This window comes from Myripristis murdjan, chromosome 10, assembly GCF_902150065.1.
Source record: "Myripristis murdjan chromosome 10, fMyrMur1.1, whole genome shotgun sequence".
Taxonomy (NCBI): domain Eukaryota; kingdom Metazoa; phylum Chordata; class Actinopteri; order Holocentriformes; family Holocentridae; genus Myripristis; species Myripristis murdjan.
Window position 1 is genome coordinate 6,232,667 of NC_043989.1, and position 25,696 is coordinate 6,258,362.

The following is a 25,696-nucleotide window of genomic DNA, read 5'->3' on the forward strand; positions in this document are numbered from 1 at the left end:
TCCTCACAAAGACAGAAGTGCAAGCATGCATGTGTGTGTGCGATAGGGCTTCACAATTAATCCAAGGTAACTGAATATTGTAATTTTGAGCTTCAGTGATCAGTGTTCCTGGCAGGGTAATCAATAGACCAAACCCAGGGGTCCTTGTGGGGCCCGCAGTGGACCCTCAGCAAAATGAGGAATACTTTAATTTCACTATAATTTAATCCACTAGGAACTGTTCCAGTACAAAAAAGTGTACAAAATTATGTTAAGCATGTTTTAACCCCACCACTTTGAATGTATTTGCCACTGCATCTAAACTCTAGGGCAAAAATCACTGCAAATGCTGATCCATGGCTTAATGAAAGAAAACTTGAAGGTCCAGAATATGAATTAAATAAATAAATAAATAAAACCCTGCCATAGATTATTTTTGGAAAATGTAGCTACAAGCAAAGTGGAAAAGAACAACATCAACATTAGAGAGAAAACTCCTGAAAATGTTTTTTGGACCTGCACGTGGATCCTCATGTGTTATTTAGAGATGTTTTGCTGTTGAACCCGATGTTGACACACAAATACAGATCCTGTGCAAAGTCTGCCTTTGGGTTGTAGCTGCGCCCCAATGTAATCTAGTAGATATAACTTGAATTTTGCAAATAAGGACACTGAAGAGTTAGACGGTGAGAGTGAGAAGAAGACTCTGTGGCTGCTGCTACTTTATGACACTGCATTGAAAAAAGTGAAATTATACAATGAAATAATCTTGTCTCCTGAAAGAGAGACAGATAATTAGGATGAATAATTGTGATCATAAGTGGGATCATCATTTTGCCACTTTTCATCAAGCCCTCCTGTACGTGTGAGTGCATTGTGAAAACGTGCATGAAATCCCATAGTAAATAATACAAAATATAAATGATTATCGGCACCGTAACTTATTTGCACCATTATTTGCAACTCTGGCCTGCAGGGTGTAGTGACTGAATCGATGTTTTACAGCTCTGTGGGCGGTCATGGCCTAAGGAAACAGAGGCCTTGATTATATTTGAAAGTTTGTGGAAGAGAAAAATAGGGCCTTGAGAGTTTTTTCCAAAAGACTGGACAGCCTTGAAAGCACTATTTATTAACATAAATAACCCGCATTCATCAATATGTGTTGGCTCTCTTTGTCCCAGCAGTTCCTCTCCTGGGGGAAACCTCGTAATGGAGATTTGTTTAAAAGTGGAGGATCCTTGACTTGAGATCACAAGCTGTCTCTGTTTGCACAAACACTTTGACATGTTGTCACAACTGATTTGACCGTTGTCATGGCCTATCTGACATGCTTTCACCACCAAGATGTTTTGTCTGCTGTTTTGAATTATTATCAAGCCTCAAAGCCAATATTGTGGCATCTTGGCTCATTTGTATGCTGTATTGTGTTTTACTGCTGTCATAAACCCGACTTACCAAACACTGAGCAGCCCGATCATCGCTCTTTCATGATTTTGTTTTTGAATGCACTGGAATGTGCTCAGGGTAAGAATTAAAATTGTTCATAATCTTTTGCAAATAAATGTAGCTTAGTAAAATCCTGGATTGATTTTTTTTTTTTTACAGTGAACAAGTTTGAGGACTAAGTTGTCACACTATTGGCCTCTGACTGACCGACAGTAGCATCTGCTCTTATTCAAATGAGATTAACCTGCTGATTGGAGGCTTTCTGGTTCAAACACTGGCCTGACTGGACAGATTTCAGTAATTCTATGGTGAGAGTAGAAGATCAGGACCAAGTTCAGCCGGCATGCTTTTTCTAGAGTTAAAAAATCATATATAAAAAAAACAACTATGGACTGCAGTAACTATGTAGCAACTATGCAGTAACTTTAAATTTAAGCGCTCAATCAAAATGCATTTTTAACAGTGCCTTCATGAATCATCTTTGATCTATATTGTATGTACTAAAAAATTACACAGGAAAATTTTTACTTCATCAGTGGCTTCTCACGTCCAACTCTGTTTTGTACTCTGGGACTGAAAACACACAGCAGAAAACTTCACATCTTTGCAGATGTAAGATTTTTAAAAATGTGCTACTGTACACACCAAGAAGCCAGTCAGCACCTTAGGGCTCCTCAGGTCAAACATCCCTAAAGCATTCCTTGAAGAACGCCCTTAAGACGAGGTTCCCCAAGGATCCTTGTGGGGTTCCCCATTGATTGTACTTTGATGAACCTGTAAAGGGAACTCAAACCACTTTTAGAGACTGTGTATGCTTGATAATATAATCTGTAGATCTACAGTAACTGAAGTACAGGATCCAGTCTGCAGAAGTGTTACATGCCAATTCCACAGAATCAAAGAATTGCACAGGATATTAATGTAGGATCAATATTAAAGGTATGTCAAGGATTTCTACAATGGTGACTACTAACCCTAACTGGTAGCGATTGTCATCTATCATGCATTAATATTTTACCACTATATGCATACAGTGTCACTATATGTATACAGTATTACTGCAGGCTGGATGCAGGATTAATGAGTTAACTTCATTTCTTTAGCAACTAGTACCATTCAAGTTTGAACAGCCAGACATCCGGATCATATGTGTGTCCATGTCTTCTCATGCAAATGCTAATGGAGCCACCGCATAAGAGAATGTCCCAAATTAAACGAACCAAAGCTCAGCAATAGCCAGGGAGGAAATGGTTCTTTCATTCAATTATCTGGCCGGAGGAGCCACTGTGAATACAGCTGCCTCCACATCCTGGAACAGCCAAGACTCCATTACCAATTCATAGTAAGCCGGTCATAATCCATTACTCCACATCTTCCTCTGCTCAGTGAATCATATCCACTCTCAAGCCCCGCCACCTCCTCCTCCTAAGACTCCATCTGAGACTTGGTATTAAAAATGTATCTGCATAACTTATCAGGAAAAGGAAAAACACATGTTAATTTAAGGTGTAAACACAAACAGTGTTATACTCAAAGTTAACGGACTGTATAACTGTGCAAAAGTTTTATCCCTGCATAAGTGCATGATAATTCAATTGTGCAATACCCCTGGGTATACTTTTACATATTCTTAGTTTTGTGTTTTGATTGCACATATTTTTATATTTCTTATGTGTCCTTTGTATTTCTTATAATTTAACTTATGCTCAAACATTTTCTTTTATTCTCTTGAGAATTTAAGCAACTGCAATTGACCCAGTTTCCCCTCAGGGATCAATAAAGTATATTTTTTACTGATTCTGATACTGAAGATCTGATCGCAATATGAGCCTGATGCACATTGTGTGTATGTTATGATGATAATTGTCCATGCCCCACAGTTATTGTCATTTTTTCCCCTCAGTCAGTTGGTGACAGAGTTTCTGCAGCAGCCCTCCCCAGAAGTAGAAAGTGTGTATATCCTGTTGCTGCTCCAATAGCAGGCCATTGTTTCTGTTTCCTCCTACAAAAGTCATAAAAGATGAGCCTTTCCTCCTCAAACAAAAAGCACAGTATCACATTTAAATGGCACAACTCCTGCTTATGTTTGTTTTTGTTAATAGTACCTACTCTATTTTTTTTTTTTTTTATAGTGCATGCAAAAATTACACCTGATGATGTTTGCAGACAGTGCGGTGCAGACAACAGGAATGGATTTAAATACCAGATATACTGTAAAAACAAGGGGCTTGATCAGATGTTCATTATCCAGATAGCGTATCTGAGTACATTTTAATGTCAGGTGTAAATAGAGCTTAATTGCCTGCTACTGCTCCCTTAGTTCTTAATTTGTTTTATGTTTTTCGAGAGCGCCTCGCACAGGAACACCGTCAGAGCGCTGTTACACTCTAACGTGTAACGTCGGCGAACAAGGAACTGAAGATATTTTCACTGTTCATTACACGTCGCTTTTGAATAATGAAGTCGGCTGAGTGCCTCAAATCTGTGTGATTATCAAACTGGAGACACAATATACTCACAGCTATCAATAATTGAGCTTCTACTTGTTCTTATTCATGTTCTTGTTCATGTTCTTGCTCTTCATCTTCTTCTTCATCATCATCTTCTTCTTCTTCTTCCTCTTCTTCTTCTTCTCCTTCTTCCTCTATTTCTCATTACCAGTCTGTTACCAGTCTGTTTCCAGTTACCAGCGTTTTCATCTTTATTTCCAGGAATTTTCCAGGGCATCAGGGGCTATTTTACTTGTTTTAATTGTCTGTCTCAATTCACTGTGTCCCCCTTGCTTGTAATTGATACATTTTATTGGTTTTGCATATTTTTAGCATAGCTTATCCAGTGGGAGAGAATCCCTAAACAAAGTCAAATTTATCTTTCAGTCAAGTCAGGATTATTTATAGAGACCATTTATTTTATTGCTGTAAAAAACAAAAAAACAAACAAAAAAATTTAATTACAATGTAACAGATGTTCTATCATTTGAGCTAAGCAGGGAATTGTGCCCATAATCTTGGCCATTTCAGTTTCACACTTTTCCCATTTGAGCTACACACAACCAAATATGGTAACAACTGCACGCTCTAAAAGTTTGCTTTTCATTATTTTTGCATGTAGTCAATGGATCCAAACAGGCCTAAAGTACACATAATTAATATATTCATACAACATTTTCAGAGTAGAACTTTGAAACTGAATCATCTATGGAATGAACCGATTAATCATTCATGCAGTGTACTTGTCCTCATGTATTAAGAATCATTCCTTTGCGCAGATGAAAGAGATTATTCAATTAAAATAAGAGGGCACGCTTTTAACTAATTCAAGGCCGTGACAATCCCTCACATGCGGCTTGACTTTAGGTGTGACTGTCACAAAATAAAAAGATGTCAATCTCTAATTAACATGGCGGTCAGGTAATGTGATAATGAACAGGGCTCTTAACAACAATGAAAAGGTGTTCGTTATCACATGGCTAGTTAAGTGGACTAGGGATGTCTGTTTAACCCTTCTATTATGTTTGGGGTCAATTTGACCCCATTCAGTGTTTAAGGTCTCTAAATAAATGATTAACATTTTTTTTTTTGTGCTTCATATTTAATGAGTTTTCCTAATGTAATGGGTACTACCGGGTAAACATGAAATTCACATGATGATATGTTTTCAATGTCCTGTACACACTTTGTAACGCATTGGTTATAAATAACAAAAATCTGTACTTAGAAATAATATAAAGCCATTAAAACACCAAAAATTAATATTTCTTTCCAATTTTAGGTCATTCAGTGACATTTTATGGTGATTTGCATAGTTGTGTTTTATTTAAAGGGCTATTTAGGTTGTCAACAAAGAAACATAAAGTACCTGACACATAAACTTTGATAACAATTTTAGTTATAATAATTTTGTGGAGGTTTAAACTGCAGGGGCCAAATTGACCCCAAACATAAACGATGTTCGTAAATATGAACGTAACAGGAGGGTTAATTGAGGTGACAGAGTTTTACCTGTGGTTGCTGAGTGGTCTGTAAGCCACTGGGTCATAATTAGAAACTATCCGGCCATTTGTGTGTCCCGTCACAATTGTGTCTGCAGAAGAAAGATGGACACAGAGACAGATAAAGAGAGCTGGACACGTCATGCAGAAATGGAGGATGAAACTGTGAGTTAATGAAACTGTCACCCAGCCTGTTGTAGCCTAATGTAAGAGACAGTCTGCAGCCCCATACAGTGCCCATGCAGGCCCGGATTAGCAGTGTGTGTGTGTGTGTGTGCATGTGTTTGTGTGACTTTTTGAAGAGACACGTTCCCATACTGAGGAGAAAGGCTGGGAGAAAGGCACTGAAGAATAAAATAAGTCTGGTCAGATTTAACACTGGATTTGTTGTTAATCCTCTTCCGTTACCATAACTTGGAACCACTGCATCTTCTCTGTAGGAGTTCATCTGTCAGGGTGAGATAAGTGGCATCAACTAGTATCACAGAGACACACAGACAAAGAATTATGGATATGGAGAGCAGAGAAAAGAGCTTGTTTCTATGGTCTGCTGAGCCACAGGGCGTGCTCTTTTCCATCCTGCTTCACATTCATGCTTCATCTCCAGCTGTTGACGGCTGTTGGCCACTGAGCGGCTCCATCGGTGCAACAAGTGGTAAATGCCTTGCTCGTGGGCACTGTGACCTGTGGGAGGGGTGAGGGATGGCCGAATGCTGCTTGGTCTGTTTCCGACTCAGGTTTCCTCAGAGAACGACCTTCCTGTCCAACCCATTCTCACTCAAATACTGCAGCTTGGTCACGGCCTTCTTCGTCTAACACCAGTGCAAAAGGCACCCTGCAGAGGCCAAAGGCACTTGTCGGTGTCACTATGAGACCCAGGAGATGGTGTTAGAAACCCGACAAAGGCGTGAGGTTTAGGTAGATGTCGGGCGTGTACGCAGAAGGACTTTCACCCACAAGACCTGAGTTTCAAGTGAGACTTTTGATATGTGACCAAGAGTCCAGTTTCAGTTTTTGGGTCCAGTTTCCATTTTGTTGACTAAAGTGGTTTTGTTGCCTTAACCTAACCACATGACATTGACATCATGAAAGTGAGAAGCCCGATGAGTCTCATCCTGACCAAGCTGCGGTATTTGACAACCTGGGTGTGAGACTGAGTTTCCCTATCAGAAAACGCAAAGGGTTTTGTGTGAGAATATCCCTTTTTTCCAGCTTTAGAGTGACAGTAGCACCTGGAGCACCTGTTGCATTTGTCCACAGTGCTAAGGTGAGTTTGTTGTTGTCAGGAAGAAAATCTTTTTTTATGGCTAGTGCATGAATAAAAACAACAACACCCACTCACAGAACCAGCTGGAGCAGCCAACAGTGGAATATTAATTACAGAGGAACAGTATCAATAACAAGATCAGCTAAGAAGCAAGATCAATAATGCCAGCACATTACTGGAGGAAAGATGGAAGCATATATGGAAGCATAATCGCTGTCGGCTACAGGGATTCACCAGCGGGATCAGAGCTGCGTTTGTCCCTGATGGTTGTTGTTGAGGGAGGAGAAAATATTTCTTATTCACTGAGTCCACCCAGGTTTTCTCAGCCATAAACATAAATGACGTTTATGTAATAAAGATTTTATTGATATAAAGAAGGTAGACTGTAGCTTGTCGCTGTCGTGGTTGAGCCATCCAGGCCTATTTGTCGGAAATACAGCTGTTGCAGATAGACTTATTTGTTTGTGCGGAGACCTGAAGGCTAACGGAAATGCTTCAAAATTAATATTTTATGTCAAGTTATTGTTTTCTTTCCCAAATAGCCTTGTAATGAGCAGCATAACACAGCAAGCCAGTCATTACTGCAAAACAAACCTCATCAGGAAATATGAAATGAGAGTCTTGATCATCCTGTCAGGGTTTATTTTGCGATAATTACCAGCCGGATGCACGTTCATCATATCCACGTTATCGATTATTGGTTACTAATGTCAACATATCTAATGAAATCATGAATACTTATCCGCAAAATATCACATTATTGATAATGAGGTGTTTGGTTTAAAGCACTGTGATATTTGATTTTGCAATATCGCTCAGCCCTGATTGAAACCTTATGTGAGTAAAACTTTCAGGGTGCCCATGAGCAAGGCACCTCCATTTACTTCCATGGAGCTGATCACTGGTCGACAGTGGAGGGCTGTGGCTGGACTGGGCAAATCTCAGGTGTGTGTGATGTGTGTGTCAGCTGTGTGAAGATAAAGCAGGGCATTGGTAAAAATAGTCAGCTCAGTCAGCCTTAATTGAATAAATAAGGGCTGATGATGAAAAGTAGTGGAGTGCAGTTGACAGAGATGAATATCGAGTTAGAAAGTGGGATTTTTGGCACGGTCTTAGAGGCTCTTCCCTCATCGGCTCGCCTCCACGGCGCGGGCAGGTCTGCAGTTCAAAACGCCGAGCCTCGAGGTAGCTGGTGGCATTTTAAGATTTGGCGGCTGATGTCCTCTGATGTGGCAGAGTGGGAAAAGAAATGGCCTTCCACCAGCAGCCGGACCGCTGCTGCTGTCTGCTGCACGGAGAATGAACTGTCACACATGAATACAAGCACACACACACACACACACACACACACACACGCACACACACAGTTCCACCAAGTTAATGTGCACCAAAAATTTACTAAATGTTCATTAGGGTATATGAAATTTTCATTTATTCATGGTGTCTTCCCACTGTTCTGCATAAGAATGGTCTCTCTCTCTCTCTCTCTCTCTCCCTTTTCCTAGCTCTCTCTCTATCTATCTATCTATCTTGCCTCGCAATTTACCAGAAAAATCAAGCTCCAGACTTGTTTGCAGTCCTCTCTGCAGCAGGGCTGTATTCTCCTCAGCTGCGTCAGATCTGGCTGTGCAATTTGACGATTTGAATATTCCTCATTTTGCCTTATTTTATTTATTTATTTATTTGTTATTTCTGTTACGTCACACTTTCTGCTTTCCGAGGCTGAGAACATGAAGACAGACAGCATCCGAGATAATCAGAGCAATCATAATCAGTCCTAATCAAAAGCAACGTGTTCTTGAGCATTTAAAAGCTGTCAAAAAAAAAAAAAAAAGTCATTCAGACACCCGCTCGGATTTTAATTGCAGGCCAATTTGAACCGCTGACAGAATGCAGGGTTTTTGGCTGAATAATTAGAGAGAGAGAGGGAGGGAGAGAGAGAGAGAAGCAGATTAAAAAAAAGTATAAAAACGTAGAAAGAGCGAGTGACATTGTCTCCTGCAGGTTATGTGAATGATATTGCCTCCCTCTCTCATTTCTCATCCTACATGTCTGCCATCCAGAGAGGAGATTATGATAAACTGGAAAGAGCAGCTGAATTGAATTGCAGTGAAGTTTAAGAGTGTTTTTTGGCTTTTTTTGTGCCTTTGCTGAAGAGCTGACAGTGGAGAGAGACAGAAAGCGATGGGAGAGAGAGAGATAAAGATGGAGGTTACAAGCACTAAAGGCTGCGGGCCACATCTGACCATCAGGATGCCCCTGAATTTAGGTTTTATTACGAGCTTCTTTATTCTGCTCTCACTGATGACACTGATATTTATCATCAGATATGGACTGAAGAGCTTCCAGTGCACTTTGATGTTTATTTTTTTTGCCTGCGATTACATCAGTTTGTGTGTGTGTGTGTATGTGTGTGTGTGTGTGTGTGTGTGTGTGTGTTTCGGCATGGAGCAGCCTTTGCAGTGTTTTACTGTCTGTCTGCTCTGCCTGCTGCTCTCTCAATATTATCTCTCTCAATATCATCACATCGCTCCTTTCATTTCATGAGTCATTTCCCATATTTCCCAAATGTGTGTGAAACACAGAACAGCCTGAGGTTTAGAGATCGTCCTGTGTGTGTGCGCTTATATGTGTGTGTGTGTGAGAGAGTGAGAGAGAGAGAGAGAGAGAGAGAGAGAAGGAGAGGGAGAGAGAGGCAGATATCAGCTTGCAAGCACGTGAATGATACTGCATTTTGTGTGTTTGCGTGTGTGTGTTTCTATGTTGGTGTGTACGTCAAATGTTGTATGTTTTGGCCACAATGCAAGTGCTTTATCCATTTGTATGTCTCTGTGTGTGTGTGTGTGTGTGTGTGTGTGTGTGTGTGTGTGTGTGTGTAAATGCCATCCGCCAAGCTCTGTGGTTGTCTCTCTCTCATTTTTTTTTTTTTTTTGGTCCCTCTCTTCCTCCCGTCTCTGTTCACGGCCCTTCAGATCAGGAATTTCATTGAGTTTGAAAATTATTTTCCTGGCAGCCGCCGAGGGTAAACAGAGAGGCAGAGATTTGTCACTTTGTGCGTCACAGATGATTGCCGCTGTTATTATTGACAAACCAGCCGTCGACTGCCTCATTCCGTGATCACACTTTCTGCTTCAGTCACCTCGTTTCAAAGAAAGAGAAAGAGAGAGCGATTCAGACACACACACACACACACACACACACACACACGCAGACTTTTGTAGTTCTTTGAAGGTGCAACAAGCAGCATTTCAGCATCAGCAGGTGTGCTTGCACTTGTTAGGTGTGTATGAGCAAAGCGCTGTGGCAGCACACTGTCGTAACAAGAGAATCGTTGAGCTGAACAGAAAGCGAATGCCTCCTGTTGGCCGACGCTCGTTTGACTGCCACAGCACCGCCTGCTGTGCGAGGGCAGGATGGATTTCTATCACACACAGGCTCAAAAACACGGCTGAGCTTTGGCCTCACAGTTCAAATCACAATTCAGTAGTTTTTTTCTTTTTTGTTTGTTTTTTACTTATTTTAGTTGAACATGTTGTATAAAGGACAACGGACAATGCAACAACAGGGTAATAGTAAAAGAAAAAAAAGTTTAAAAAAAAAAAAAAAAAAAAAAGGTAAATTCAATGTTATTTTCTAGATGGCCAGCGCATGTTCATACGGAAGCGTAGAGCTGCCAGACCAAGAAAATAAAAACCGAGAGGCTCAGTATCACGTAATTACGTAAAAAGTTTATTGTTATAACAATATATTTTCACGTTATAATGTGAAATGATCACGTTATTTCATTATATGATTTTTTTCACGTTATAACGTGAAAATATCACGTTATTTCATGATATGCTTTCACGTTATAACATGAAAGTATCACGTTATTTCGTGATACGAATTTTTCACGTTATAACGTGATAGGTATCACGTTATTTCAAGATAGGAAATTTTCACGTTATAACGTGAAAGTATCACATTATTTCGTGAAACATGTTTTTGTTTACTGTCTGCTGGCCATCTGTAAATCATGGCTGCTTTACATGATGCCATTAGATCATATTTCATGCTTGGCTTGAGACATGGGGAGATTTTACAGTTATTGGGCTCCGTGGATGACATTCATATAAGTATGCGTACCCTGAGAAGAATTTTGAAAACAATGGGATTATACCGGAGGAAATTGGGTGACAACATATCCAGCTTGGATGCAGTTGAGGTGATGGAGCTTGTATCCATGCAGCCGGCCGTGTCCCTCCAGCTGATCAATGAGGAATGACGCTACCTCAAGAGGGTCCGACTCGTTTTTCCTCCGGTATAATCCCATTGTTTTCAAAATCAAATGTATAGATTAAACTTCCATGATGAGACTGGGCTGTACTGTCCATCATCTCCTTCACCAAGCATTTTATGATAAATAAAACCAAATAAATACACAAATGCATGCCGGGAAATCGTCACCACACTGAGTTTGACAAATGAGACCTTCAGCAAGAATATCGTCAGCCTCTTCTAGCAACAGGAAGCAACGGGATTTATGGGAAATGCGGACTTTAAGTTTGGAGAAACAAAAGCACTAACATCACATAAATAATGCAAACTCATAGCAACTCCCTGTCAGCCTATCAGGGAAAAAGAGGGGAGAGAGACGCTGCAATATACAGAACATTTCAACACTTCATTTTCCAAACATTTCTCTTGCGCGAGTCATGAAAGCAAGGCTGTTTGTGTGAAATATTGCTTCCAGTAGCCAGAACAAAACAGATGTCAGGACGAAAGAAAGAAAGAAAGAAAAAGAGGAAAACCATATTTCTGTTTGAACATGAATATCGTGTGTTTCTGCCAAAAGCTTCACATCTTAATGAAATGGTTTCACCTCCTGTGGCGAAAGTATATAATAACCCTGTCCAGAGGAAATATATTCATTTAATAGTTGGAAAAAAAGCGACCAGTGAAACATTACAAGACAGAAAAAAAAGAGAGAGACAACCACCAGAGAGGCAGAGAGGAACAAAGAGACTTTGAGTTTAGCACAACAGATTTCATGAGAAAGAAAAGAAAACAAAAAATGCCACACAATTCATTGCACATTTCTATCTGGATATGGATCTTGTCTTCAAGACCTACCATCTGAAATTGGGATATTTTGTTTGTTTCTTTATTTATTTATTACTGTAATGAAAATCTGCCACCGCCTCCAGTGTGATGAAAACATTTCCTGACTCCAAGAGTAAAAACCAGGCTGTAAACAGAGCGTCACATCAACAGAAAACGGAAAATCAAGCGGCTTGTTTTTTTTTTTTTTTTTTTTTTTTTTTTCTTTGGACATAGATTCAAATTTCAGATTCAGATCATTTTATTGTACCCTTGGGCAAATTTGGTTTACAGTGAGTGAGTCATCTCGTATTATATACACATAAAACAACACAAGACAAAGTGACGACAGTGCTTAGGCTAAAAGAACAACAAGGTAAAAAGCAAGATAAGTTACAACATCAGTAAATAAGAAAAATAAAAATATGTCAAACCAAGCCACAGGCTAAAGATGTGCCATTCATGAAGACAAGATAAAAGAAACAGTACAAGAAATAAATACAGAAGTTATGTTGTAGTTTCTCTCACTTGTTGACAGCACTGATGGCTGCTGGTACAAAGCTCAGACAGGTCTGTGCAGGTTTGTGGCGGTGGCCTGTTCCCCGCTGAGCAGCCGAGTCGGGATTCGGCTCGGTCGGCCGTTGAGGACTCTCGGTCAGCGACCTCGTCCCCTCTCGACGCCAACAGACTCATGCACAGCACAAAGTTTCTTGCATTAGAAAACGCCTTCCCAGCCCATCAGATCCCAACTTTTTTCTTGTTAGAATCCTCCTATTATCTTTGCAGTCATTTTGACCCCATTCAGTGTTTAATGACTCTAAATACCTGATTAATTTAAGTTTTTTTGCTTCATATTTAACGACTGGGCAAACATAAAATTAACATGACGATACGTTTTCGCTGTCCTGTACACATTTGGTACCCATATCCTTTTTGTTTTTGGAGTCAGTTTGACCCCAGGTTTTTTTTTAGTTGTATGAAACATATAAGAAACATTTTACACACATTTGCTTTAGCTGTTTTGGATGAGGAACTATAACATGCCGATTATAATCATCAAAAAACTTTGCTCTGCCTTCGGGCCCTCACCTGACATAACCACACCTGTAGTTGTGCAAGAAGTGTCCAATTCACATGAACTTTGGGAGAAAAAAACATGACTCCCTTTGATGTATAGGGGATTATCAGTTCCCTTTTTCATTTTAAGGACCATGTAGGTCGTCAAAAGACACATGAAGTGCCTGACTCATGAACTTGGGTAACCATATTTATCATAATAATGCTCTGGAGGTTTAATTACTGGGGGCAAATTGACTTCAACTGATAAAAAAAAAATGTTACAGGTAACAGGGGGATAACTGTGTAATGTTCAATCAAACATAACAGGACATTGTTGAGTTTTGTTTATTCGCTTTTCCATGTCGATATCTTGGATTCGATGTGTCCTTCTCGGCCAGATCGCCGCGGCTGGACACGTGCTCTCAGTGTCCTTGTGCCTGAAAACAGGTCAGCGGGCAGCGCAGGTCCACAAACCTGCCTGTCAGGGTCGCCGACACTCCCACAACCAAAACAAGTCGTGAATGTGGGCCGGCGAAAGTGAGCGGGGGCCGGCTGTTGTGTGTGGATGTTTGTGTGTTCATGCGTGTGTGCTGTCCGGAGGCGGCCGCTGTCATGTCACTCCAATCTGCCGGCAGCCGACTCGAAACATCACTACGAATGGCATTTCACCGCGGAGAGCACGACTAGATCATATTTTCTGGGTAAAATTCCCGAATCATATTTTCTGTGGCATGAGCCAAAGTGACAAGATCGTTTCGTGTCGCATGAGCGAAGTGACGACAATGTTTTCTTCTCGGTCGGTAAAGTTACAAGATCACATTTTCAGCTCCGGAGATCATGCGATTAGATCCTATTTTCTGTTCTCCAGGGAACTTTACTAGATCAGATCAGTTTCTCTGTTCCAGGAGAAACACTGTTGAAACCATGTCTACACAGATGCACATTTCTGAGAGATTTTTTAAAGCACAATAACTAATCTGTCCACATGTCAGCAATGAAAATGCAAAAATGCACACAAATCGGTGTACGCTGATTGTGAAAACTGACAAGAGCAAATATGTGGATATCGTCAAATGCAAATCTGGTGAAAATCGTCCAAATGGTGTCCAAAACTGCGTGGAAAATGCAGGCGGATGACAAATTCAAGGGTGAGTCATTTATATGGACAGGCGCCGAGTTAGCGCTCATGCTGGAAGTTACAAATGAATACAAACCGTTGAAAATGATGTCAAAAGTCACAGCTGCCTGACATCTCTATTATGAGCGTGTGCCAACAAGCAGAGTCAAAGCAAAGTCAGCCGCATCAAATGTGTGTTTTTTTTTTTTTTTTTTTTTTTTTTTAAATAAATCCTAAACTATGTAGAGCTGTATCCAAAAGTTGTGTTTTCAATTAGGGAAAATTGCGTTTTTATGCGAAATGGTGGCCAAAGTTGCAAAAACACTGAAAAAATATACATGTTATCACCGTGCGGATGATCTAAATTTTGTTTTCTGTTGCACTGGTGAGGTTGCAAAATGTCATTCGCCGTGCCAGCAGTAACATCACCGCCTCATGTTTTCTGTTTCATGGGTGATAACACATCAGACTCCCTTTGAATTTCCCTAAGTAGCTTTTTCTCATTCATGTCTCCGCTTCTTGTAGCCTTCTTCTCCACCAAAAAACAGCCTGATCACAGATGTGCTTCCTGTCCTTTTGCCTTGAAACTGTTGAGTCGCCTCTGTGGCAGCAGAAAAAAAAAAAAAAAAAAAAAGAAAAAAAAAACAGTCACTTTGGTTTTCTGTTTGGAAGTAGAAAACGCGTTCAGAGCAGGTGAGTCGAGGTCGTTTGCCGCGCCACTTGATGCTTCCAGTGGACGCCGTTCCGCTGACAGCAGCTGGAGTGTTTGAGAAAACGTCTGACGCCTCCGGTGTTTCTCCGCTGGAGGAACTTGGCCGAGAAACGAGAGAAGGGCGCAGGAAAGAGAAGGGATACTGAGACAAAAGCGGCGGGGAAATGGAAAAGAAAACAGAGGGAGCGTGGAAAACAAGAGAACAGCTGCGGGATAGAGCGTCTCTCATTCACTCGCATTAGGATGAAGACGCTGAAGGGGCTGAAAGGAAGCGAACTGGGGACTAAAAATACCCCACCCGCTACGAGGAAGACGCTCCAGCACAAAGTCATTCAGTGAAGAGGTTAACTCACAGAGAAAGAGAGAGAGAGAGAGAGAGAGACAGGACAAGTGGAAGAACCAGAAAACGTGACGGTGGCTGCAGAATAGATTTTCAACCCAGCTGAAATCAGTCCAGTTAAAATTTGAAATGAAACTGTTTGCTTGGACGCTAAATAAAGCGACGTGATAAGATGTGTGTTTATCTTGAAGCACAGTGTCATTTTTTTGGATACGTGCAGTGACTTTCGGTAACACTTCATGTTAGCGGGCTGCCAATTCCTTGGTAATTAGCAAGAGATGTATTTCAAGTGTCTTTGACATTTCCCCCCAGATTACATCAATATTTACCTCAAAATTCACTGAAAACCAAAACTTTTTTTCATTTATTGTGGTATCAAACTCATTCCGAACATTTCAAATGATGTTGCAAACTGAATTTAGGTTATTTAGGTTTTTATTTGGTGGTTTTAATGTAGAGCTCCAGAACAACAAGTTGCATTCATGCACATGTGAAGGAAGTTTACGATTTATCATGATACTCCAGTGACAACAGTGGTTTCATTTTTATGAGCTAATGGATTTGACATATTCATCGAATGAGTTTGTTGACACGGTACAAGTAAAAGTTTCGGTTTTCAATGAAGTTTTAGGTTAAATTAAATGTCATTTTTGAGGAATTTCACAGAAATTTCACTTACTTACCATGAAATTCGCGACCTACTAAAACAAAGTGTTTGTAGACTTTTCACAGATGGACAGACAGTGTGTGCGCAGGAAACAATATTCACATTTCTGCTTTCCTCTTTAATTAAGCATCACACACAGCACCACATTTCCCTTTTGCAATCATTAAAAAAGGCAGACAAGCGCAAGAGGAGCCTTCCAGTTTAAGAGGAGCGCTAAACTTGATGACCCGTCCCACCACAAAAACCAGAAGTCGGTGGAAGAAGGGTGAAGAAGAAGGAAAAAAGTCACTGTAAGGGGTGCTAATGAGGTGCCAGTATTTTCCAAAAACCAAAGGATAATCAAAGGTTCCCACTGATCCTCTCAAACGGACTGAAATTTCTCTCTGATCGGGGCAGATTTTACCAATTAAAGTGTTTACAACATGCTTCATTTATTCAAATCAGGCTATTATTCTTCTTATTAGTGTTATATCAAGTCAGTCAGAGAAAAACACGAGAGAGGAAGAGGTGCATGAACAAGTAAAGAGCTAATAAAAATACATACGCAACTATTACAAAATCTAAAGCTGTATGCCTTCACTTTTGAATGATTTGCATAGCTGCATTTTTCTAAATTAATAATGGTTGCATGTTATTACTGATATTTATGATTGTGTAGGCCTGCTGACGTGTATGATTTCAAACCAAACATCAGATATTGTCTCAGTGGTTTTTGAATGTAGACGCTGTTGTTGCGTGGTCGTACTGTTTGTGATTAAAAGTCAAGGCAGTAAAGTCGCTGAACGGAGAATTCATAAAGAAACGGAGGGAAGCAAAAAGGGGCTACAGCGAGAGAGAGAGAGAGAAAGAGAGAGATGGAAATGAATGAGGAGTAAAAATTAAATCACAGCCGTTATGAAGAGGATGCTGTGATACAAAGCCTTTCACTCAAGAGGCAAATAAACAGAAGAGAGTTAAAGAGGAAGAGTGACGGGAAAAAGCAAGGGAGAAAGAGAGAGAGAGATAGAGAGAGGGAGGACGAGTGGAGTGACTGGTAAAGAGACAAAGAGCTGAACAAAGCCTGGCAGAGGCATTGAGCCCAAAAGGAAAAGCAGATTGCGATTGCATTTCAGATGAAAGGAGCAAACTGAGCGCTGACTTTGTCAAAACAGTGGGTGGCCCTTTTAGATTGTATCTAAGCTGCATTAACGCTGCGTACAGTAGTTGCTATTAAAGAAAAAAAAAACGTATGCATTTCTCCTCCATCTATCTTCCATTAGTCGGCGGCGTCAACTCCGCAAACCAAAAGCTTCCCTGCATCTTAATTCCATTTGCAAGCAAAACATCCAAACCCACTCATCCTGTCCAGATTCTTTGTGAGTAAGTAGAGCCCGACGTCCGACTGACAGCGTATTATCATCTCGTCAGTGTGATAAATTATTAGATACAGGTCAGTCCACTGAGGCTTTCTCAGATAAGGCTTTCAGATAAATTTCTGGTAACATATGCACACTTCATGACACCTGTTGACCGTTGCCATTTGTATATTTTATCTAGTCAGTCTGCAGGCTCCGACTACGCTGCGTTGTGTTCTGGTGCACGACAGTAGACTGGACACAGAGGTGGCTTTTTGGCTGGGATTTATTCCTGCGGTGTGATGAGATAAAACAAACCCGAGTGTGAATTTTCATGCTCTCCATACAACACCTCTCGCAGTCAGGATCAAAGCAGACTGACTTAAAGCATTTTAAAATGTCATGGAAAATAAAAATAAATAAAAATGAATAATAAATAAAATATAAATGAATAACAAATGTTACAACTGTACTTTAACTTAAATAGTATGAAAATTATATAATTAAATTAGCAAAAAAAAATAATATTTGATATGAAAAAAAAATACATTGTACATCAAAGAAAAGGTATTTCTTAAACAGACACTCCCACATCACTTGACAGTACACCTGAAGTCAAATTTTAAATGAATTATACAATATCTGAACACAGCAAAGGAAACCAAACACCTGTACACATACCTGCAGTGTGATGAGATAAAACAAACCAGAGCGTGAATGTTCATGCTCTCCATACAACCCCTCTCACAGTCAGGATCAAAGCAGACTGACGAGAGACGGACCTGACGACCCGCTGATCTCATCTGTGGTGGCTGAATCGGGTTCTGCACTGGTTTGTTCAGGGATTGGTAAAAAGCTCACGTCCAATATCAAGTTCCGATGCACCACCTTGGTCTTTCCACTCTCATCCTTGATTTTGTAGATGTGAGTTTGGGGATTACAGTCTATGACTGTATAGATTGTGGGTTCCCACTTACCTGCCAACTTCCTCTTTCCTCTCTCTGCTTTGTTGGCAAGCAAAACTCTATCCCCCACATTCAGACAGGTGCCCCAGACCTTTTTGTTGTAGCCATCAGCTTGATGCTGCTGCTCTTTTCAACTTCCGATTTCTTGGATTCAGGATGGAAATCCATCCATCTTGCTCTTCTTCCTTGGAGATGATTGAAGCTCATCCTCTGATGAAGAGAAACTGACCCCACATCTCTGCCTTACTCGTTTTTGATGCATGACCCTCAACTCCTCAGAGCTTGACACCGGTCGATCATCATACACAGGTTCCTCATCTTCAGAGGTTGTCTCCGCTTTATCAGTTAAGATGGGTTCACTGTCATCACTTCCATCATCTTCACAGGTGTTTGCAACAGCATTCTTCAGGGCTTTCAGTCTCAACTTTCTTGTTTCATACCCCATCATCTTGTCAGGCAGAGCGACATAAAATCGCTCTGCAGTGTTGGGGTCATGGCACAGATTTTGCCACTTGTTTCCTCTCCTTTTCAGAGAGGTGTTGGTTGGCTTGAGTAGACACACTGCTCCTGATCATGTTGTAGCTGATAGTACCCTGCATTCCAGCAGCAACCCAGGCCATATGGAGGTAGTTCACGGGCTTCTGAACCTGTTGTCCGTGTGTTGTATGGAACACATAGCTGCCTGCCCGGCCACTCTCACAGCACTTGGCGTTCGTCAGGTTTTCAAGCCACCCAAACTCCTCACCGTTGAGGGACAATGCAGCTTGACCAAATGTCCGCACAGTTTTGTGGTCATCCATCAGAACTTGCTCTTGCCATGATTACATGTCTGAAAGTTGACCACATGTTCCTTGGTCATGTTAGTGAGTACAATGGATATGTGTCCTGTGAGCATGGCCAGGTAGCCCATTATGTAGCCCATGAGAGTGGAATGCTCATTCTGCTGACTTCCATCAGAGGCTACGGTTTCAAACAGTTCAGGATTTTTTTTTTCCTGGCAGCCATGATGAATTCCTTCTCTTGGACTGCAAGAACCTGTTTTTCTGTCTTTTGGCGTCCGACTTTCTGCCGGTGGATGACACGATTCTCTTAAGTTCATACTGAAGTGTCTTGAAGTCTTTCTTCTTGAGCTTACTATCCTTCTGGAAGGAGGTCTCAACGTGTCTCAGGAACATGATCACGCTGTTAAACATGTTTTTGATTGTAGTGGCCTTAGGTCATAGCAGATGGCACTGGAAGGCAGGCCAGCAGCCATGTAAAGGCAAAAGCGATGACTATGGCTGGATGACTGCCGTGCATTTTCCACATCCTTCTTTCCTCTGCGTGACCCCAGGCGAAACTCCTTGAAGTCTTGAAGAATCTTTTCAATTAAGGGACTGCCTCTCTTCCCCTTGCCTACATGTTCCCCTTTTTGAGCTGATAAAGGTGGTTTACGGGGTGTAGTGTTGGGTGTAGTGTTGGGTGTCTTCGGCTGCGCTGTGATCAAACGATCCACCTTTTGTTCCAGCTGCTGCAACCTGGAAGAAACCTGCTCGCAGATGCAGTTGCATGTACCCGCCAGTGACACTGACTCACTCAAAACGTCCTTCTGGCCACTCAAGTGCCCTGGCAGGTTGAATGAAGACGCCACACTGTGACAGGACAAGGATGGATGGATGGACCCACATGAAAAAATCTCATCATTAATAAGCTGTGCAAGCAGTTCATTTTTTGTTGTTGTTGTTGTTTGTAAACTTTTTTAAATCACTTTTTTAGGGAGATTTTCAACATCATGACAGGAGAAAAATAGTAAGCAGAAACATCATGGAGTGTCATACTTTTTCTATTCGCTGCTCAAGGGCACTTGGACAGTAATTTGTGTGTGAACGCGCGTGCGTGTGTGTGTGTGTGTGTGTGTAGAGCTTTAGGCCACACCTACATGATGATACATGATTTTTTTTTTTTTTTTTACCTTGTTCTCACACGAAAAATACATTTTTGGTTTTGCAAAATGTTCTCAAGAGTTTCTTTTTTTACTAAAACTGCCGTGCGGACAGTGAAGACGGCACAGCTCGTTAACGCTGACTTGATCGCTGCCACTCTGACTCTTTGCATCTGCTCAGAGCAGAGTGGGACTTTCGATATTCTCTGTTATTGTCAACAGTTTCTAGTTATTTGTAACTTTCGGTATGAGCTCTACTCTTACAGCTCTAACTCTTTTTCTGACACAACAATTTGTGTTAAGCTGTAACTGTCCGTCTGTACGTGCGACTCGCCTTGTTTTTGTCAGCTGACTGTGTTTTCTGCAGTTTCGGACAATAATAGGATGATTTTAACCGTATCCCACCAAACACCAGACGTCATTTGGACATTGTTTTTTGGGCTAAATCTCGCCTTAATTTCGCCCCAAAACAGCCGTTGAAAATTGAGCAGTGTTTAGTCCGTCTGATCTGGACCTAATTTAGCCCAAAAATAGACGGTAGGTGGTAGAGTGAAGTCTTTATGGAGATGTATTCTCCTCACTTTTCAGCCAAATCTAGATGTTTTTTAGGCGTATGGCAATGATGTCTTTTCAACGTCTTTTCAGCTAATTTTTGCTGGATGAGATCTGTTCTTTTGCGTTTGCAATTCAACGATGTCAGTAAATCCCTCCAGGCACTTCCGAGTGTCTTTGTTCTGCTCGTTTGGCAGGGACTTTTGTGTTTTGTGTTCTTGTATGTAGATTTTCAAAAACGCAACCAGAAATAAAGCAGCGTTTTCAAAAAACTGTATCAAAAATCCGTATCTATTTAGATAAACCTTTTAGATTCCCGCTGCACTTTTTTCTCTCCTGGCAGGTGGGAGGATCAGAGCCTCTCCAGCATTTGGTCTTCCTCCGTCCCCGTGTGTGTGAGAAGGGATGAAACGGTTAACGTGGTTGTATAATCCACATTGTCCTGCAGCCATGCGGATGTGGAACGCAGCACTATTTTTTTTTTTTTTTTTTTTTTTTTTTTTGGCTTTGGCTTTGGCCGCTCTTTGAAAGTGGCTCCCATATAAATAATGGCTGAATAAAAATGTCAGGATAAACAGAGAGAAATGTTTTTCACAATGCAACAGGGAGCATTTCAGATGCTCATGGTCAGGAAGCTGCCATTCAACCATGCTCTGTCTGCTTTTAATCTTCTCTCAGGTTAGTGTGTGTGTGTGTGTGTGTGTGTGCGCGCATTCACACTGCACTTTTGTCTTGTGCATGTGCGTCTCTATGCACATGGTGTATTCACATTTACGTGTGTGTGCGATCAAACCTTAATAGCAGCACTTAAAGAGCCAATGTGCAACCTTTCAGCGTAAATATTTTGGGTTTATAAATATAAATATAAAAGCATCTCTCGGTCGTCTTTAATGTCACGGCCCGTAAAAAAAAAAAAAAAAAAAAAAACTCACTGTCACTCCAAATGACTGATGGCTGCGAAATGCAAATATAAAAATACCAACCTGTGAGCGGATAACGAGGTGCGATCACAGAGGAGGCAGCGAAATATTCAGAGTGACTGGTGGTGATATAAGCTGCATTTACATGAACACCATGGAAATAACATTCAAAGTGTGTAACACCTGAGTGGACGTGGAGATGATCCCATTCAGCAGGATGGAAGGAAGTGTTTGGGAAGCAAAGGTCTTAACATGACTCGAAAAGCCATAATGCACCAGCTGACCACTTGACCAGCTGAGAATTACAGGACAGAGAAACGCTCTCTCTCTCTCTCTCTCTCTCTCTCTCTCTCACACACACACACACACACACACACACACACACACACACACTGTGGGATTCACCAAGCCTTGTACCAGCACAGATCTATACGATAATGTTACAGTAAATGATGTGACATTATCGTATGTATCCTATATACCTATTTTTCTAAGAATAGATCTCTCTCTCTCTTTCTCTCTCTTCCTCCTTCTGTTTTTCCTTCCTCATTTCCTTCCTTCCATCCTTCCTTCATTCCTGTTTCTCTTTCATTCCTCCTGTGCCTTCAACTCCCTCCCTCTTCCCTCAACCTCCTCATTTGTCAATCCCCTCTCTCACTTTCTGTCTTTCTCTCTCTCTTTCTCTCTCCTTCCGCTTTCCCCCCTCATTTCCTTCCTTCACTCCTTCCTTCCTCCCATCCTTCCTTCCTTCTTGTTTCCCCTTCCTTCTTCTGCTTTCAACTCCCTTCCTCTTCCCCTAACCTCCTCCACCTTCATCAATTCCCTCTCTCTCTCTCTCTCTCTCTCTCTCTCTCTCTCTCTATCATCTGTGTGATTCCACTCATTCTGTTTAGCACCGGCAGCATTTTAGTGATGTCATCATCAAACAGGATGCTGGGAACTCCTGCTGTACTGTCTCAGATCAAACACACACACACACACACACACTGGCTAGTGACAGTATGTGTATGTGTATGTGTGTGTGTGTGTGTGTGTGTATGTGTGTGTGTGTGTCAGAGTGACGGAGTTTGAAAGTCAGTGAGACACATAGTGACAGCGAAGAAAGTGAGAGGGTGTGTGAGTGACTGTGTGTGACATTGAGTGTGTGTGTGTGTGTGTAGCAATAAAAAGCTTAACTTTCTCCCAGTGCAGTTACATTTGTTTCAAGTCAAAAGTCAAATTTAGAAAATGGAAGATTTTAATACTAAAAAGGAAAAAAAAACTTGTCATGTAGGTGGCTGTCATGTGGCAGCAGAGGGAGAAATACAGCGGGAATGATAAAAAAAAAAAAAGTGAAGGAGCGAGAGTGTGTGAAGGAAGAAAGGGAATAGAAAGGAGAGGAGGACAGTGGCCAGCAGGAATGACAGATCTGGGTCAGAGAGAAACAAAGGAAGTAAAAAAAAAAAAAAACAGACTTTTGACTTTGAGTGTTCTTTAAAATTTTAAGCCTCGAGTTGCCGTTCATATTTTATTTTGTATCCATCTTTGGCGTCGTGAATTCATCACTTTGGTGTGATAAGAGAGAGAGAGAGAGAGAGAAAGAGAGAGAGAAAGAGAGAGAGAGTCAGATGGGCTCAGCTGGAGTGGAGGAACAAGACGAGGAGGAGGAGGAGGAGGAGGAGGAGGAGGAGGAGGAGGAGGAGGAGGAGAGTGAATTGATGGGTGATGAAGGAGAATAGCTTTGCACTGCTTAGCACAAACACCACTGCTAGTTTCTGTGCTTAAAGCGACAGGAAGCCCAGTTTAAAACTAGACTTTTTTTTTTTTTTTTAATTTAGTGCCACTCTTGAGAACTGTTTTCATCATCCACCAAAATCTGAGAGATTCGAAAATCCAGTTTCAGTGGCTTTAGTGGGGCTGCTTAAGGTCAAACTGGAAAATAATTTGCCAGCTACAAGTCTTACTAGTGCTTTTTTTTTATCGCTAACATAAATAAAATAATAAAAAAAACTATATTATAGTATTGCATTCTTTTTTTTATTTGTATTTTCTTTTGACTTTTGGTTTTCTGTGTCAGTTTAGTTTTAATTAGTTTTTAAATGGGGTTTGCTTGGTCTTGGTGTTAGTTTTAGTCTTTTTGTAATGTGGTATTTGTCAAGATTCAAAAACTGTGTAGTAAAAACTCAACAGAACCTTGTACCGTTAAAACAAAGTGTTCACTTAAGAGAGATGAACGACCAAATAAACTGACAAAGACAAAAACTGAAGACTGTAATTTTAGTTTATTATTTATTTTAGTTAGTTTCAATACAGTTTCACTTATTTTCACTTTTATTTCAAACAACAAAAAAAGTTTTCATATCCAGTTTTCGTTATTTCATTAGTTTTCAGCAATAACCTGTCTCGCTAAAGACTTTATAAAAAAGCACTTTGGAGGTTTGTAGTACTAAAGCTGATGTGAGAAAGGCCACGGCTGACACCATCGGTAGCTGAAGAGCTCACATCTCCACCCGTCAGATTAAAGCTCTGTGCCACATCTCGGCTGGTCTGATGCTGATTGACAAACTGAGGAGAAATGGTCAGTTTATTTAGCCGGTAGCTTCTGTCCTGACCTTTGATGACCTGCAACAAGCCATGCCATACTTCAGGTGCTCTGAGCATCCGCTGGCTCCGCTGCAGACGTATTTCCTTGGTAAATGACGATTGTTACCGTGTATTTCCTTGGTGAATGCCCAGCACTCTGTGGGATTGTGGAAGAAAAGGGTCACCATCAAACAAATCAAACAATAGACTCCGTCTCCCACCCACATTGCTTTGGAAACAGGCACTTATGAGGCCGATAAAAGGTCAAGGAGACCAACTTATGGGATGTCGCAGTGATCAGACGCTGCTGACCCTTCCCGTCTGCAGCGGCCGCGTGGCAGGCAAGGCCAGGTAACAATTTACTGAATAACCTCCGAAGAGGCGGCGATAAAGCCGACTGACGCCATCGCCTCAGTCGGGGTTTGATAACATCGGCCCGGCGCAACAGGAGATTTGTGATGTTTGACTGCGCTCATAGATGGGTTTTTGAGATGGAAAATGGCTTAACGTCGCTGATAAAAATGAAAGGTTTAAAGAGCAGTTATTGTGAAAGGAAAGGATTACTGCAGAGAGGAGGAGGAGGGCAAGGAGAGAGAGAGAGAGGAAGCGAGAGAGAAAGAGTGAGAGAGAGTTTGAGAGATAGCAACAGCAAAGTGGAGCGATGAGGATAGAAAAAAATCTAATTGAAGTCATTAAAATCTGTTTTTTTCTTTAAACAAGTGAGAAAAACTGTTAGTGCATGAGATAATCCCATTTGTTTCCAACGCTAATCCATTTGCTTCCAGAATTTTCATGAATCAAATGTCATTTTCTTGATCCTAGTGGGCTGATCTGCCTTATTCCACCTTGTTTCAACATTATTATACTTGTTCTCATTTGTTTAAGGAAAACCACGTGCTCAACACTTATTATTTGATTATTATTTGATTATTTGATTTTTTTTTTTTTTTGTATGAGAGACACAGACAGAGAAGCAGAGGCAGAGAGATGTGACAAGGGGAGAGATGATGAGAGACAGAGAGAGAGAAAACAAAAAAAACAGAAACGAGGACAGAAAATGTGAGGCAGCCACAGAGACAGCTTTAATTTGATTTGTTAATGTTCCTGTGCTTGATGATTGTTTATTTGTTGGTTTGCATATTCTTGTGAATGCTTTGGCAGCACAAATTGCCTCATCCTGCCAATACAGCTTATTTGAAAGGGCATCAAGTCTGAACGTCGGGACACATCCAGCGCTGTCTAACCACAGCTAAATTCAATTCAAACTTATTTATGAAGTGCTTTTTGTCACAAAATGGAAACAACGGATGTCCCTACAGATAAACAAACATAAATGCAGACTTCACTTTTTTACTCTGACCCCGAGTTTGACTCTTTATTTTTGGTCGCTCGCAATTTTTGGGTGATCTGGGAAATAAAGTCTCTTTTGCTGTTGCAAGTCACTCTCGATAGAAATGATGTTTAAAATTTAAAAAGCCAGTAAAAGCAAAAAGCAACCAAGAGAAAGGACAAGAGCATCACAAACTCCTAGGAAGTAGCAAAACATTTATCTATAAGTTTTCTATACTCCCTTTTTTTTATTGTCTGTTACTTATACGCTCCAACCGCTACTAAAACATTAAAAAATGACCCCTTTGATTAATTTATTGCTTTATTTTGTATTGGATACATTACATTTATTATTTGATTGTGAAGTTGCATTAATATTCTGTAATGCAGCCGGCCCGTTAAAACAATCTGACGTATTGTTTGCTTGCTTGCTTGCTTGATTAATTGATTGATTGC

The 25,696-nt window shown here is 40.8% G+C and overlaps 1 protein-coding gene across 1 annotated transcript in view; it reads left to right on the plus strand.

Annotated features, from left to right (window-relative positions):
- htr4 (5-hydroxytryptamine receptor 4) overlaps positions 1 to 25,696 on the plus strand; it is a 172,193-nt gene that overhangs the window by 112,481 nt on the left and 34,016 nt on the right. The window lies entirely within an intron of this gene.